The following is an 11,773-nucleotide window of genomic DNA, read 5'->3' as shown; positions in this document are numbered from 1 at the left end:
CTGGAAATGCCTTGGATTCAGTCTGCAGAACATGTGCTTTTCAACCACCACCACCACCACCACCCAGGTATAGCTCAGTGGAAAAGCATCTTTGTTGCATGCAGACGGTTCCAGATTCAATCCCTGATATCTCTAGGTAGAGCTAGGAAAGATTCTGGCCTGAAACCTTAGAAAGGCTGCTACCAGTCAGGGTAGGCTGGGAAGGACTCCCATCTAAAACCCTGGAGAGCTGCTGCCAGTTAGTGTAGACCAGGGTTCCCTCTAACATGGATTCCCAGATGTTGTTGACTGTAGTATATTCTGGGAGATTCTGGGAGACTACAACTCCCAGAATCCCCAAGCAAAAGCCATTGCAGAGTTGAAAAACTTGTTTTAATAATTTTATTCTATTGATTTTATTGTCATGTATTTTAATTTGTGACTTTTAAATATTTTAATTTTTGTACACCGCCTAGAGATATACATATCAGGCAATATAAAAATATGGTTGATAAATAAATAAATAACCAGAATTAATAATAATTAATAGAAATAATTGCCAGAATTAAACTGGCCTGTCCTGCTCTTGTGCATTTTCTCAATATGGAGATAAATATTATCGCCAGTTATTGTCTGCCCATCAAGTTGCAATTGTAAAAAGGAAAGCAGGGATGGCTGATCATCCAAAGTAGCCTGCTAGTAGGTTATATTACCTCTGGGCTGCCAACATGGAACCCGGATATCACCCCCAAGGGGCTGGATTGTGCTCCAAGGTCACCCACTAACTGACCCCTGCCCCATATCAACTCCCGCTCCCCACTTTCTCAAATCAATCCCTAGGATGACTCATCCCACCTCATCATCCTGACACATCGCCTGAATCAGTGCAGTAGCTACCTTGGTGGATCCTATTCCATTTTTTAATTTGGTGGTGGTGGCCACCAAAGCCCCTGCAGTCACTAGTCAGCCTCCCCCTGCAGCCCCCTCCCCGCTCATCTGCCACCTCCACTGGCCTCTGGGGCAGTCCTAGGAAGCCAACAGTGCCTGCACATGGCCCAACTTGCTAAGCTGTTGCCAGCCGTGGCACTGTCTGATGACATCATTGTACTGTGCCACAGCCAGCAACATGTTAGCAAGCTAGGCCACGTGTTCGGACTGTAGGCTGTATGGGGAAGGAGAGGAGAGCTGGTCTTGTGGTAGCAAGCATGATTTGTCCCCTTAGCTAAGCAGGGTCCACCCTGGTTGCATATGAAAGGGAGACTAGAAGTGTGAGCACTGTTAAGATATTCCCCTTAGGGGATGGAGCCGCTCTGGGAAGAGCAGAAGGTTCCAAGTTCCCTCCCTGGCAGCATCTCCAAGATAGGGCTGAGAGAGACTCCTGCCTGCAACCTTGGAGAAGCCACTGCCAGTCTGTGAAGACAATACTGAGCTAGATAGACCAATGGTCTGACTCAATATATGGAGGTTTCCTAGGGGCCACCGTGGAGATGACAGGTGAGTGGAAGGGCGACGGGTGAGGCACACTCAGCGGCCTCTCTTCTCAGGGGGTCCGGTGGCGGCCCGTGTCCCTAGAACACACCCACCCAATTACAATTACACCCCTGGCCTGAATTACAAGATGCCCATTCGCCACCTTTAAGAATGCCGCCTGCTCCTCAACACCTTGCTAGGCAGGATGGGACTCTGATTAAGAGCTGTTTTTTAAATTCACATTTTAATATGTGACCTGTGAATTAATCAATTCATCACACTGATTAGTCCTTTCATTGCTAATTTCATGTACAACAGGATGCCTCTCAACTGGAGACAAATATTCACAATTATCTGAGGAGACACAGAACTATATGAAATACTGCTGTGATTTAGTGTCTCTAGGTATCTGAAGGAAAAAGAAGGCTGATGAATAGAGCTAGAATAAGGTCAATACAAGATAGTTAAACTCCACTGGCATGTACGAATGAGGATGAAGGAGCCAGCAAATCAATCTCCAGGAATATCAAGATGAATAAATTTGTAAGTGTTATTTCCTGAATCATGTTCGACCCGCTACTGAGCAGTGACTCAATCATATCCTTTGCTCTTCTCCTAGAATGGTTATACTAGTTGAATTTTTGTCTCTCTGTTGACATCTCCTTGCAGTGATGTCATATCCAATGTCCTGAGCCCCTCTAAAGACAGAGGCCACATTCACACGTAACACAGAACTGTGGGTCCAATTGACCTGTGGTTCCGCCTCCTCCCACCATGCGGCTTCCTGTCTGGAATGAAGAGCAGGAGGAAATTGGCTACATGGGCTTCCTTCTGGAATGAAGGACAGCCCCAGCAACCAATCACAGCCAGAGTGAGGGAGAAGTTTCCTCCTTCAACTCTGGTTAGAGCTCAGTGGGATTGCAGTTCAGTATTCACATGTAATGGCCCCAGATGGGAACCTCAGGTAGGAGTAGCGAAACTCACTACAAATCTAAGGTTCAAATTGGAGTTTAGGGAGGGGAATCTTTTGCGTCCCAACTACGGCTGCATGCATTTGCATGTAATAGAAATTCAACCTCAGGCCCCTTCAACTCCGGTTTCTCAAATGGGGCCAGAAGCTTGAGTATGGGCTAGGACCAAGGCTCACTGTAACAGGGACTCCCAGATGTTGTTGACTACAACTCCTATCATCCCCCGCTGCAATGGCCTTTGACTGGGGATGATGGGAGTTGTAGTCAACATCTGGGAATCCCTGTGATGGGAACACTGGCAAGGAGCCTTCCTCGTGTCTGATACCCCAAACCCTGGAATTGCCCTTGGTTGAAGATACCATTCCATCTTGCAGGGATAATGCCAAGGGATAGCAAGTGCTCCCCGCAAAATACTTCCCTCTCCCCCTTTCATTTCCCCATCCGCCAGACTGGAACTTTACAGCAAAGTGCTAGACAATGCACTCATAATAAATTATGGTTTATAGCTTCAATTAATTATGTGAAAAGGCCTCCATTGTTTAAAGAAGCCTTATTCACTCTACCTCAGAACAAGCAGCAGAAGCAGGGGCAAAGCCACCATTGAGTGGATGGGTTCTAAGAACCTGGGCCGCCACCCCTCAGGGGCCGCGCCTCGCACCCCAAACATGTCTCCCACATCTGACATCAGATGTGCGGGGCGTGATTTAGTTCCCGCATCTGATGTCAGATGTGGGGCGCGTGGCTAAATGCTCCCTGCGCCTGATGTCAAATTCAGGGAGTGGGGCTAGGGAGTCATGGCAGTGGTAGAACCCAGGCTGCCACTGGCCTCTCTCCACTCCTGAGCAGAAGCCAGTGCAGCCAGGTAGGTAGGAGACGCCTCCAGCCTCCCAGAACCCAGACCAACCCCTTCGCTACCTTCCTGGCCAGGGACTGAGCTGGGTGAGACCATGCATGCAGGGGGGCTCAGGGTCACCTCCCCTGCAGATTTAGCTATCCTGATACTGACCTCTAGATTTTTGGGGATGATGGGAGATGTAGTCGAACAACATCTTCGGATCCATGCTCAGGAATCTCTGGAGCCCCTTGTTGATCTTTGCTGCAATAGAGTAACAAGGCAACCCCAGTCTTTCCTGCCACATGGTCTTGGCCAGGAAAAGAAAAATGGCATGGAAAGCAGACTGGAAGGTTTGGCCTAATCCAAAAAGATAAGCAAGCTTCATTAATATGGTAAATAAACAAAATTAATTACCTCACCTCTATAAACATTTAATGTACCGCATGCCCCTAATAACTTTCTTTGCCACCCCTTGTTCTAGAATTGCTGCCGCCATCTTGGAATGCCACTGAGAACAGCCAAAATGGCTTAACACAAGGCTTCTCAACCTTGGGTCTCCAGATGTTGTTGGACTACAGCTCCCATCAGCCCCAGCCACAATGGTCAAAGGGGATTAAATAAATACATTTCTGGAGATGATGGGAGTTGTATTCAACAACATCTTCGGATCCATGTTCAGGAATCTCTAGAGCCTCTTGTTGGTTTTTGCTGCAATAGATTAACAAGGCAACCCATCTGGAATGTGTATCATTGTTAGATGTGCTGGTGGTTACTTAGGGACAGGCCTTCTACATTGCTTTTCCGAGGCTTTGGAATGTGCTCCCTGTCGAAATAAGAGGGGGCCCCCCCATATCTGGCCGCTTTAAAAAGGGCAGTTGAAACATATTTATTTACCCAGGCTTTTAATTAACTTAAATTTTTAATGTTTTAACTTTGTTTTTAACCCTACTATAAAATGCCCAGAGATGTGAGTTTGTGGCGGTGTACAAATATGCTAAATAAAAAATTAAATAAATGATGTACACATGGGCTGCATACTAATTCTGAAATGTAAGTACTTTTGTGTAGGAATGTTGTCACCTCTGAAGTAGCCCTGAGTCTGAGTAGAAAAGGTAACTTCTAGACTTCCCTCATCCCTTCCCTCTTTTCCTCCCTGCTTCTCACATCTAAGCCAGACACTTTCAGCACCATCCTTCCTTTGTATGTGCATTCTGTTTAAACACAAAATGTAGTAACTACCACAATCAGCAGCGGATTTTATTATACCTGGAGCACAGGAACATAGGAAGCTGCCATATACTGAGTCAGACCACTGGTCTATCTAGCTCAGTATTGTCTACACAGACTGGCAGCGGCTTCTCCAAGGTTGCAGGCAGGAGTCTCTCTCAGCCCTCTCTTGGAGATGCCAGGGAGGGAACTTGGAACCTTCCACATGCAAGCATACGGATGCTCATCCCAGAGTGATCCCATCCCCTAAGGAGAATATCTTACAGTGCTAACACATGTAGTCTCCCATTCAGATGCAAACCAAGGCAGACCCTGCTTAGGAAGGGGACAATTCATGCTTGCTACCACAAGACCAGCTCTCCCTCCTTGATGTGCCTGCCAAGTGGAAACGAAATAGGGAACACTTTCAAGGTTAGGACACAGAAAAGCAGCCTATCCTCTGGCAAGGAACTGGTGACTGTCAACATTATCTATTGTCACCACCATCCTTCTTCTCGAGAATCAGGTTAGTTGAAGAAGAGATTTTCATTTATTAGGGAGCATTTGAATTCTCTCTGAACTTATCAGCTCTAGAGTCATAAAATGAGAGGAGTTAATTGAAAACTGTTCCCGTCATGCAAAGAAGCTGGCGCAGGGCGAGGATCTCCCCTCTTCCACTGGAGTGATTTGAATGGGCTTCTGTCACATTTAATATAGGTTAGATTCTTCCTTGCCTCTTGCTCCTTCCTCCTCTCACAGTCGGGAGAATGCAGTCTATTGTTCCTGATTTGTTGTTAATCATTCCAGCCGTCATGTGGGTGATGATAACTTTACTGCTGTGTATATCAGGATTAAAAACCAAGTACAACAACCAGGGCCTTCCCCAGACAACAGGCTTTACCGGGGGGTTAAGCAGGGTGGAATACTGCGAGTCACGGGACATATGCGATATTTAGAATTTGCCCCCAAACCCGACGCATAAAGTGGATTTTTTTTTTACCTTGGACGTAAATTGGGCTAAGCGCCAATGTGCAATGAAAAACCCAAATCATGTGAGGAGTGCTCTCCAACAGCTCACAGTGACTTCAACGGAAAACTGGATGATACGTGAAGGCACAACTACCCTTCCAAAGTAAAATTGCCAACTGGCAGGGCTCCAGGCAGTGCAACGTGCAGGGAAATTCTGGATGCTAGTCATGCTATCAGGAAGGTGAGGTTGAAAGAAGCTGACCATCCGGGATTGGGGCGGGGGGGGGGCGCGGCCACGTCACCTAGCACACTTCATGGTTGAGGGGGATTGGAATCAGGTGTCTCCAGGGGCGTAGCAAGGTTGGAGTGGGCCCAGAGACAAGATTTTAAAATGGGCACCCCCTCACTGAAGCTCAGCGCATGAAGTAAAGAGATCTTAAATGAGGCTGAATAGTGCTAACAAAAAGCATAGCAAAATTTATTTATTTATTTACACACACGCACACATCATCCTAACTTATTTTTTGTTTAAGGTTTTGTAAATTGTGGACGATGCAAGTCATTGAATGGTACTAGAGAAAGACATGCTGTTCTGGTAGCTCCAGGTCTTAACACACATAATTTCGGAGGATGAATACAACTGAAGGAAGCCCGGGCAGGTGCACGGCTGGGGGAGTCAGTCATGTGACTTGCCTCTGGGGGCCCCCCCAAGGCAGTGGGCCCCCAGACAACTGTCTCCCCTTGCCCTATTATAGTTACGCCCCTGGGTGTCTCCAGTCCTACTCTCACATGAACCAAAATATCAGACCAGATCTCCAAACGCTGCCTGAAATCCAGAGCAAGGATGCACAGGTGCAGAGAGAGAGAGAGCCGCCTAACAGAGTTTTCCAACTAACTGCACTGGTACACTGGGGAAGCTGCAATTCTCCCTTCGCCAGGAAGCTCTCGGTACCACCCAAAATATGTCCCCGAGGGTTGCACAGTCCCCAGGGACATATTTTCAGGTGTCACAGAGGGCTTCCTGAGAAAGGAGAGGGCTTCGAAAATCACCACTACCCCACTGCACTGGTGCCGTTAGTTGGGGAGTTGTGTTAGGCTGCTCTCTGACTGCACCAGTGAATCCTTGCTCCATATGTCAGCCACTGTGCCTTTCAGTGGACTCAACGCACACATTCAGCCACTGCTCAGCAACCATGCTGGCGTCATCAAGTGCAGAGAACTAAGAAGGGCTAAGGCAACCTGATTCCTGCACGTGTCGGTGACAGCACCGACGGGGGGCGGGCAGGCGAACTGAAGTGTGGGGTGGGCGGTGTGGGGAGATAAACACAGAAGGGGGAAATGCATTTCTGGGTGAGCAAAGTGGGCCCTACATGTTAGATTTCTGAAAGGCAAATAATCATATATTTCAGATTAACTGAACATAGAATTTGGAACATATATTTCACATTAACTGAACATAGAACTCCCTGAAATAGATTCTCCTGAATGTCTCTTCTCTAAAATAGATCCTGTTGATTCTGATGAAGTTAATTGATGCCATATATAATTTCTTTTTATACTACAACTCTTAACCAAGCAAATATTTTCTTTTATATCATCTATTAACATAGATGATAACATAGAAAGATGGATAACATAGAAAAGAGAGTAGGCCTGTTCACACATTATGCCTGATACTCATATGATGAGTGTACAGTGTACACAAGTGCAGTCATTCACACGTTATGTTGAAATCAGGTAGAGCAGTGCTTGTCTTATCTGTACCATGCATATGAAGGGCCTGTATCCAGGCTGACTTTTAAAATGAACAAGGTACACTCATTCATACAAACACATGTACGAGTGTACAGACATCTGTACACTCGTACAGCATAATGTCTGAATCAGGCTAATGAGAATGTGAAAAGTGCCTTTCCTACTAGTAGTATGGATATTTATATTGCTTTTCAGCAGAAGTTCTCAAAGCGGTTTGCAGAAGAGTGAGTGAGTACACACACACACACACACACATACACATAAAGGTGGCTCCTTGTCGTTAAAGGGCTCATAGCCTTAAAAGGTGCCCGGTGGGCTGGCTAGGCAGCAGACACTAGCAACAGGCAATCTGGTGGGCTGCTGTGTGGGTTTGGAAGACAGTTGTTCTCCCCTGCTAAATATTTTATGTATGTAGTTGTATTATATTTGTACTCTGCCCAAACTTCTATCTCTGGGCGGCTTACATCAACATAAAGCAAATTAAAACTGGAATTAAAACCTTCCTAGGTGCCTGTTCGTTCAGTTAGCAGAGGGAAAGGGGTCGAGCAATTGTGGGGGCGCAGGTCGGGGCAGCCACGTGTCCGACGAAGAGACCAGGACACTTGCCCTCCCTTCCTCCGCCGCCACCCCCCCGCCCGGCACGTGTGAACTCAGCCCTACGCTGTTCTCACAGGCTCCGCCTGCAAAGCCCGACTTGGCCACTAGAGGGCGCGCGGGTCCGCGGCAAAGCCGAGCGCAGCCAGCCGAGGTAGAGGCGGGCACTTCAGTTCAGATTAGAGTCGGCTGCTGCTGCTGGAGCTGCTGCACTTGGTTACACACACGGCGCGGCGGCGGCTCCTCTCGCGTGCATCCCCTTCCCTTCGGCTCTCGCGACCTGCGCGGGTCAGGCGGGCGGCTCGACGGGGCGAGCCCGCCGCTGCAGCTCTCGGCCGAGGACCGGCGGGGTTTCGTAGCCTCCTCCCTGGTTTCCTTCCTTGGGAGGGCTTCGTGGTTGTGCCCGGAGAGGGAAAGCAAAGGTAAGAAGCTCGCTTGCTCACAAAGGCAGCAGCATGGCACGCGGAGGGAGGAAGGGAGGGCGGGCGGGCGTCCCTCCCCCCCCTCCGGTCCCGATCCACGCGTCGCCTCTAGTCCCCTCCCGCCCGGCCAGGACGGAGACCCCTTGCCTCGAGCCGATCCTCCTTTGTGCGCGGGGTGGGAGGAAAGGCAGGGTTACTGCCTACACCAGCAGCCTTCGCTCTCCTAGGCGCCTCCCTGCTTGCTTCTGTTTCAACTGGTGGGAGCTGGAAGGTGGCGCGCGCGGGGTGTGTGTGTGTGTGGTTGGAGGGAGCGCGCGGGGGGGGGGGGTGCAGTTTCGGCCCCAGCCGCCGTGGAGAGTTCTCAGGCGCTTCTCTGACCCTGCCGACGCGTGTCTTGCGAGAGCGTGTGAAAGGCCGCTGCGAGGCAGGTTGGGGAAGAAGAACTGGAGGCTTGTCCGAATAAGCGAGGCCGGAAACTTAGAGCGGTGACCACCTTTTGAAAGTGAGTGGAAAGAAGTTGGGAAGGTTTTGGAAGCGGCAGCAGGAGGAGGGCAGTCAAGGAGATGTGCGCGAAGCCATCCTGGCCTAAGAAATAACGCGTATAGTCACTCTAAAGATGGTCACTTCTGCCAGCCAAGAGGAAACGAAAACCCAGGAGGCCGAATGGTCCTGCCCCATATGGCATCTGCCCCTCACCCCCCCCCCATGGAAGCTTCTTAAATTTCGCATTGTATGTGTATGTCAAGTATCAGGAGCTATATGGGCTTGTGTGTTATGAATTCTAAGATGCATTTCAATGTATATCTTGTCATAATAAAAGAGAGGGGTGGGGGGATGGGGGGTGTTCTTTCACCCAGTGCGCCCCCCCCCCCATTCCCTCAAGCAAGGAAAAGACAGGAATGCAAAAGGCCTTCCTTGGTGTGCAGCGACACGCCCCCCCCCAGCACTTCCTGGCCACACCTGTTATCCATCATGTCAAGAGTGTTTTTCATTTGACCAGTTGGCTTGTTGCTTTCTGGACATGGCTGTGTAGGAGAGAATGACGTTCCCATCACCTTCCCCCCCACCCCACCCCCAGTGTGTGTCCTTTATATGCTACCTAGCACCCTGAATTTGGCAGAAAAGGAAAAGAGTGAATAGAGTCGCTTCGTGGTAAGACACACGCCTCAGTTTTCTCTCTCCCTCTCCCTGTTTCAGGCTGCAATCCGATGCACACTTATGCGGGAAGAAGTCTCATTCTGCACAGTGGCTTCTGAATAAACATGCACCGGCTTGGGATGTCAAACCCATGGCATGCACATTCCCAATCATTAGGCACAGATTCGCACCCACAACCTAGCAGAAAGTGGGTAATTTCCCCTCTCTCCCTTTTCAGCCCCTGCTTAGAGGTGACAGGGCTGTGCTGTCATGAGCTGCATTCCTCTCGGCAAGGAAAAAACTGAGGGAAGTTACTGTATTTACCTGAATCCAAGATAGTCCCCCCCCATGTTGGAAATGTGTGCGCTCAGGGCGGGGGGCTTGCTTTATATTATTTTGGATAAATACAAGTATAAAGGTAAAATGTGCTGTTGAGTCGGTGTCAACTCCTGGCGACCACAGAGTTCTGTAGTTGTCTTTGGAGGGGTTTACCATTACCATCTCCCGTGAAGTATGAGATGATGCCTTTCAGCATCTTCCTATATCGCTGCTGCCTGATATAGTCTGGGAAACATACCAGCAGGGATTCAAACCGGCAACCTCTAGCTTACTAGTCAAGTCATTTCCCTGCTGCGCCATTAGGTGGCATAACCTATATTTCTCTTTCTCTTTCAAGGGAGTTGTCTTAAATTCAGAGTCATCGTCTATTAGGGTGAATACAGTGTTCTGGATTAATCTGTGTTAACAATTGTGTGATATTGTTAACCGCCCAGAGACAAAAGTTGGGGCGGTGTAAAAATTTGATACATAAATAAATAAAATAAGTATTGCCTGTGTGTGTCTGTCTCTGTGTGTGTGCGTGCACGCACGCACGCACGCACACAAACACACTCACACTGCATTTAACTTAGTTTTCTCCTCTCAACTTTTGTTGGACCCCATCGTGGAAATTCATCATCTTTTCTCCATAAAGTGATTCTCTCTCCTTCTTCCACCTGTTTTCAGGACTATCAATGCTTTTAACTTTGTCAAGGTAGTATTTCCCCTCCTGCTCCAGCCACCCTCTAGCAGGAGTTCTCAACCTTGGGTCCCGAAAATAAATTGTTGGACTACAACTCCCATCATCCACAGCCACCCTGACTATGGATGATGGGAGTGGTAGTCCAACAACATCTGGGTACCGAAGTATGAGAAGCCCAGCTCAGCATTTTTTTCTTAACTCCCCACCCCCACCCCTCTTTCCTCTGGTCTACACGTGCCGCCTTTCTCTTTCTCCTCATCTGCTCAAAAGTGCTGCCTAGCGGAGGCTCCAGCAGCTGGAATGATATGGGCCACACTGACTCCCCTGAGGGCTAAACACAGTACTGCTATTCAGAGTGTAGGGGGAACCTTACAGCAGCAATTCTATGGCAGGCCTGATAAGATATGAGTTAATTGGTTCTTTACAAATGAATTACTCCAGTTCTGTTTATGATGAGTTTTTATTGATAAATCTGCTCTAGGGTTAATCACCCCACAAAAGAAAGCTTGTGATTTCTCAGTGCTCAGGAGGTATAATCCTGGACAATTCTTTACACGTGTGGACTGGTAGGACTGCAGAGGGCAACCAAGATGATCCAGGGGCCTAGAGCACCTTCCTTATGAGGCTAGGCTACAACACCTGGGGCTATTTAGTTAAGAAAAAAAGACGACTGCAGGGAGACATGATAGAGGTCTATAAAATCATGCATGGAGTGGAGAAAGTGGATAGAGATAAATTCTCCTCCCTCTCCCATAACACTAGAACCAGGGGTCATCCCATGAAATTGATTGCCAGGAAATCTAGGACCAGCAAATGGAAGTACTTTCTCACACCACGCATAATCAACTTTTGGAATTCTCTGCCACAAGATGTGGTGACAGCCAACAACCTGGATGGCTTTAAGAGGGGTTTGGATAACTTCATGGAGGAGAGGTCTATCATTGGCTACTAGTTGGAGGGCTATAGGCCACCTCCAGCCTCAAAGGCAGGATGCCTCTGAGTACCAGTTGTAGGGGAGTAACAGCAGGAGAGGGAGCATGCCCTCAGCTCTTGCATGTGGGCATTCGAGAGGCACCTGGTGGGCCACTGTGCGAAACGGGATGCTGGGCTAGATGGGCCTTGGGCCTGATCCAGCAGGGCTGCTCTTATGTTCTTACCAGCTTCAGCCATGGATGTTATCCAAAAAACTTAGAACATTAAAATGTGCACTCCATAACTCGTGTATGGCAGTGGATGTAATTTATTGGTTCATATATGAAGCACTCAGGATTGTTGGGAGGTAGTGTCCAATAAGAGTTGGTGGAATGCTTGGTATGCCCACAGGTGCTGTGCTTTAGATTCAGCAGTTTTGCTGTTCCTTCCTTTTATATTAACCTTCAGTGTAGGACATATACAGAATCCAAAGACTGGTTTT

The 11,773-nt window shown here is 48.4% G+C and overlaps 1 protein-coding gene across 4 annotated transcripts in view; it reads left to right on the top strand.

The window, feature by feature from the left end:
* Nucleotides 1–7,929: 7,929 nt before the first annotated feature.
* EPS8 (epidermal growth factor receptor pathway substrate 8) overlaps nt 7,930–11,773 on the top strand; it is a 203,459-nt gene continuing 199,615 nt past the window's right edge. For 2 of the 4 annotated variants that reach the window (XM_053257487.1, XM_053257482.1), the window contains exon 1: nt 7,930–8,201. The gene's annotated coding sequence lies outside the window, so the exon portion shown is untranslated. Of the gene's footprint in view, nt 8,202–8,537; nt 8,704–11,773 lie in introns of those variants that run through there. The other 2 variants (XM_053257486.1, XM_053257483.1) reach the window with 2 other exon arrangements.

Source organism: Hemicordylus capensis, chromosome 5 (genome assembly GCF_027244095.1).
Source record: "Hemicordylus capensis ecotype Gifberg chromosome 5, rHemCap1.1.pri, whole genome shotgun sequence".
Taxonomy (NCBI): Eukaryota; Metazoa; Chordata; class Lepidosauria; order Squamata; family Cordylidae; genus Hemicordylus; species Hemicordylus capensis.
Note: the sequence above shows the minus strand (reverse complement) of the source record. Positions and strands in the feature narration are given on the sequence as shown.